Below are 6,070 nucleotides of genomic sequence, written 5' to 3'. Positions count from 1 at the left end.
TATTACTTTTTTTTACAAATTAAATTTCACTTTTGTTATTGTTATTATTAACGGTTGTTGTTTTTTTTTTGTTTTTGTTTAGCCACAGAATTTCAAAATATGTTAATAACAGAATTAAAATTCATGGAAGCCAGCAGAAAACTGTTCCGGTTTGATTCCGGCGAGTAGCCAAAAATTCGTTAACACGTACTAATTTTGCCCAAACAACGAATTAGGAAGTTAAGCACAGGAGGCTGAGCATACGGACCGCACGGGAACGGAAGGCAAGAGTGAGTATTTGTTTTTGTACTCTGACATCTAACAAAACGGGGAACGCACTTTAAGCCAAAACGTCATGTAGTGAAGTGACTATGTTAAAGTTTAGCAGAGGCGCGTAAATGGCTTAGAAAGAAAACACCTGCGCCGGTGGACAAATTTATACACACACACGTCGTTTATTTGCAGAAAATTTAATATTTATTAAATTGAAATATAAGAATAACATATATTCAGAGTGTGCTGAATTAAATACACAAAAAAAAAAAAGAATAATTATATTATTTCATACAGAAAGAAAATCACTTCGAAATGATCGTTGCGCACACACCGTAAACACACTCAATCTACAAAGCGATTTCAAAACGAACTGAGCTCTGGCGTATTGGCGTTATTGCTTGCGCTCAAATTTCTACACACATTTTTTTTTTGTTTTGTTTGATTTTTGATATTGAGAGTATTACACAAAAATATAACACAATTACACAAACAATATGAGTTGGGCAAGAAACAAACAAAATTTTTAAAAATAATTTATTATGAATATTAAATTATTTATTTTATTTTTTAATATTATAAGAAGAATATTTATTAACAGTTTTTATTTTTTTATATATAAAATTAATATGCACAGCAAACCACTTTGTGCCTTTGTGCTCTTCACACTAAAAGTGTGTAGAGTTGGCAACACTTTTCCGCTGTGCAATGTCTTGTTGCTCTGTTATGAGAAATGGTTATAGGAGAAACTAAGTAAATGCAGAAGAGATCGTAATAACTCAAAACAGCTGTTGTATGCGCCTGGCATAAAAAAAACATGTTAACTGAGGCAGATTGCATGTAGCGACTTGCTTACAACATGCTTTCATGTAATAAATAATGTAAGCAACAGTCAATATGAAAAAAAATATTTTTTTAATATTACAAATTATATGGAATCAATAAATAATAGTTGCATGGAAATATCATAAAAAAGAAAAGAGTTATAGTTTTAATACAAAAATGCGTATAATACATTTTAGGTCCATTGTAGAAATATGAGTATATAAGTGTTATATACTTACATACATTATTACAGTTTATTATATATGTATGTACATACATATATACATGTATAAACACATACATATGTATTTGCACAAGTAAATAAAAATATAATTATTTTTAATTTTAATATTTATGACTTATTTTGTTTTTATATAGTTACATACACAAATACATTTGTATATATGTACATACATACATATGTAAGCATATTTATATAAAGTTATGTTACCCCCATTATGTTTTTCTAAATACATACATAATTTTTATATACAATTTTTGTTTATTTAATTGCTTCAATAAATAATTAAAATTAAATTAATTTAATTAAAATAATACATATATGTACATACATAAATAAGTATGTACATCCATATGTATATACATATGTAGAAAAACTCATAACAAACATTATATTAAAAACAATGATTTGTTTACCCAAGAGGTTTACTCACATACATACATACATACATACATACATACATACATACATACATACATACATACATACATACATACATACATACATACATACATACATACATATGTATACATATGTATATATTTTATTTTTATAATATATTATTATTATTATTGCAATTACTAGTCCGCGACATTAGTATCACTAGTCCCTACGATATTATACTTTCATTTCTGATGATATCATTAAAGACGATATTGGTATTATATTATCTTTCGATATTAGGTTACGTTAGGTTTATAAGGCGAGTGCTGACCGTTGTCAGCACTTCCACTCGGAGGCATATATTGCTCATTGTGATGCCCTCAAAAATTTTGCCGGGAGAGGCGAATTGCTAAGCTTTGTAACCCTTGTTAAACCATTTGGTTTTTTCAGATGAAGTTGAGGAGATCCGATAAGTTTGCTTTCATTATCACTTCCAAGTGCGTAAAAAAGCGATCCCCGAGACATTGAAGTCGCTTTGTCTGAAGTCCTGGACAGAGACAAAGGACGTGGTTGATAGATTCTACCTCCTCTTCATCTTGGCAACTCCTGCATAAACCGCTTGTTGGAATTCGCCACCGTTGGAGCATAGGTACAACTTGGCAGAGTGTCATCTTTCGATATTAGTGTCAAGTTTCGCAAAACATGTTGACGGTCAATTTCACAGTCGTAAGTTTAGACTAAAAACTTACTTGAATATGAATCAAGTCAACAAAGTTAAAGACTTAAGCATTACTTAAGTCAATATTGTAGCTTAAGTTATGACTGTGAAATTTAAATTTCACCGATAGTGATATACAGATTCCAGATTTTCTGACATGATCCACATAAATCCACTGTGACGGCTTAATGCAATGGTGCTCCTAACACACCTATCAGAATAATTCGTTATTAAACACCCCCATTGTAATTCCAAGAAATTCTAATATTTACCAATTGAAGCTATATGTTTGAATATAGTTTTCCCTCTATAAGGAAGTGATACCTTAGCTGTTTTTTAGGTCACAGCACCCTGTTGGAAAATGTAACTCCACGTCGAATCAAAATAATTGATTGTAGTGTTTTTACTTGCATAAATTTAGGTTTTAACTACAACCACCAAAAAATGGATCCAACAAAGCAAAAATTCCAAAAGATTCTTGAATTCTGATGCCAAAACAGCAAACACCGTCTCAACCTAAACAAGGAGAGTCTAAAGTCACTCTCTTGTAACTAACAGGCTACGCCGCATGTAATAAACACCTGCACAAAATAGATATATCCGACAGATTCTGCTGTGATGAGAAAGAGTCTATGGAACATCTGAACACCTACTGTGATGCACTAGGTCACAAAAGAAACAAAATTTTAGGTGCATACCAACTAGAGGTTGAAGACCTTCGAAAACTCAGGACTGGTTTGAGTCCTCGAGATACTAAGTGTTTAAATAATAAGAGGTGCAGAATAAATTAAGCTGGTCGCAGTGCATAGGGGCCTTAGCCTAACTCAAAACCCCCCAATACCATTGACCATTCATAAATAATTTTTTGATACCTTCATATATAAATAATTATTGAGTTCCAGTTCCAGGATTTATAAGACATAAAAATTTTATTTGGAATACAAATTGAAAAAATTATTTGAATTTAAATAAAATTTAAAAACAAACTGAATTCGTTCCGTAAGCAAAGTACAAACTTTAACCGCAGTTTGCTTGGTTATCTGCACTTCAACCGAGAGCAGAATTTGTATCTGAAGCGCCACTGTGTGCTCATACTTCGGTCTGCGTGTATCTTACAGATTCTAGATTCGGCATTTGTACTTTAACCGCTGTTGTTGTGTTTTATTTATTGTTGCTTTAATGGTTTCAGAATAACATAAACAAAAACAAAAACAAATAAAAACTTAAACAAACTGAAATAAAATAAAAAGCACTTGATTTACACATAACCAGTCGGGGGAAACCTTTCTGTTCTGTGCTCCGGCTTTGGCTCAGGTTTTTATCTTTTATTTGTTTTGCAGACCGCAGAAGCTTAAATTACTCATCGTTTCAGATAGTCGTGATCTGTTTTATGTACTGCAGCACACAACTCTGTATAATTAAGTTATATATCAGGCTTATGGATATGAGTATCTGTTAGTATCTGTTAGTATGTATGGACTACGTAACGCAGCTATCGGATTATTGTGGCTTTGCGAGTGGATTTCTTTCTATTGAAATATTTCGATATAAAAATAATTTCATCATAGCGAATAGCGAGTCTTTTTTTTTTATGAAAGATACAACAGGTATTTTAATGGGAAAAAAGCGTAAGTAAAACAGTTCACAATTCGATTTCAAGTTAATTAGAATAAATGTACAAGGTTCGAGGAAAAAGAAATACTGGAAAAATAAATAAAATTTTTACCATGAGATGGTTTCACAATTACCAAGAATTTTAATAAATTTATAGTGCACAATTTAGAAAAAAAAAATGCGAAGCAGAGATCAATAACATTAAATATAACTACATTCCTTATAGGAAACTTCAGATCCAACAGATCTATTTCATAAGGTCTGACTGGTCATCTATGTAGAAACTTAAGTGTAAGTACACATCAAATTTTCCTTCAGATCCTATAAATATGATTGGATGGTGCCATAAAAATTCATGGAATTATTATTCAGTATTATATTTCTTTTTTTTTCATATGAAATCAATGACCTAACCAGAATTACGCAAGTAGAAATAGTAGAAAATATTTTGTTTTTATTTTTGTCTTTGTAGTGCCAACCCACTTTAACCTGACCTACTCTGTTCGGTAGTGTACCCAAGAAAACCAGCTTGAGGTTATATAATGGCTCTTTGTATTACCATAGGATTAGCGTTTATTAATATATAGACCAGAGGTCAGCATAAGATCCATTCCGAAAGGCAACGACTCCACCAATTAGATAAAAGTAAACCACCCTGATAGTTCTATAAACTTTACTAAGTCCCTAATTTTGTAGAATAATAGCTCGGTCAGGTCGGTAAGAAAAGGGATTGTAAAGATTTTGTAAAGATGGGTACTGTAATATGAGGTGGATCACAATTTCCTCCTCATTCTAAAAACCAAAATCACGACAAAATTCATTACGGGGTAAACCCAGTCTTATAGCATCCCTACCTATTATGCAGTGACCCGTCAGCACCGATAGAGACATCGATTTTGAAGTGTTTTAAATGCTGATTATATTCTCAAGAGGGGATCTATCTTTTTCAGTATGGAAAGATTTTAAAAGTAACTTGGAAATTATGTATAATACAATAAATTTGTAAAATAAATAATAAGGGAGTTAATCTAATTGACGTCAGTGTGAAAGCAAGGCTGCAGCTCTTACAAGTATATAGATAAGAAACTCACTGATTTTTTTAATGAAACTAGATAAAAGTCTCTTTCGGTTCTTTGTTCGCTAAACTGCTTAACATTAGATGAATAAACAAATCAAGTTCTCGAACTATGCAATGTAGCATTCAGAAATTATAGATATTGGATTATGAAAGCAAATAAATAAGTTGGGAGAAAATGTTTTAATGAGCAGAGTTTGTTGGAATATAACATATCTAGCAACTTCCATCAAATCAAACTATAAATGGCGATTACTAAGCAGTCGTTTCATCTCCCATTTGATTCATGCCGCAAACACCGATTATCAAGCTACCTTAATCCACCTTTTTTTAATTTCATTTTAAGCTCAATTAGGACGGTAGTAAAATAATAAAAATTTTTGTTGTTGCAATTCAGTGTTGTTCGAAACCTCTCTAGTAATCTACCTTTTCAATAGTACCGATCCTATACATCCCGATCTATTTAATGAAAAAGTTTTCTTTTGTTAACACAATGTATGTTATAGATTCATAAGCTTGGAGGCACTTCATCAGAACGCTGAATGTTTAGGTACGAATTATGTCAATATTCTGTATATTCGGCAGCTTTAGCCTCTTAAACTTATTATTAGTATACATTTTAAGTTCTTCTTCTTCTTCTTTGTTCCATTAACTCCCAGTGGAGCATAGAGCCTCAACAATTCCTCTGAATCGTATTCTAATTGGAGATGCGTCTTAGACATTTATTTATGAAGACTTGGGTTCGCGAATTGATGGATCTAGTAAACTTCCATGTTTCGCACCCATACAAAAATACGGATACGACATTTGATTTAAATATTCGAAAGTTTGTTCTGACGCTTAGTTGATTTGCTCTCCCAATGTTTTGTAGTTGGCCAATCACATTTTCTCTTGCCATAATCTCTCTTCTTAATTGCTTACATTCAGTCCAATGCCTTTTCAATTATTTTATTTCTTCCAA

The sequence above is a fragment of the Teleopsis dalmanni genome, chromosome 1 (genome assembly GCF_002237135.1).
Source record: "Teleopsis dalmanni isolate 2A chromosome 1, ASM223713v2, whole genome shotgun sequence".
NCBI lineage: Eukaryota > Metazoa > Arthropoda > Insecta > Diptera > Diopsidae > Teleopsis > Teleopsis dalmanni.
The sequence above is the reverse complement of the archived record's forward strand: the minus strand, read 5'-3'. Positions refer to the sequence as shown.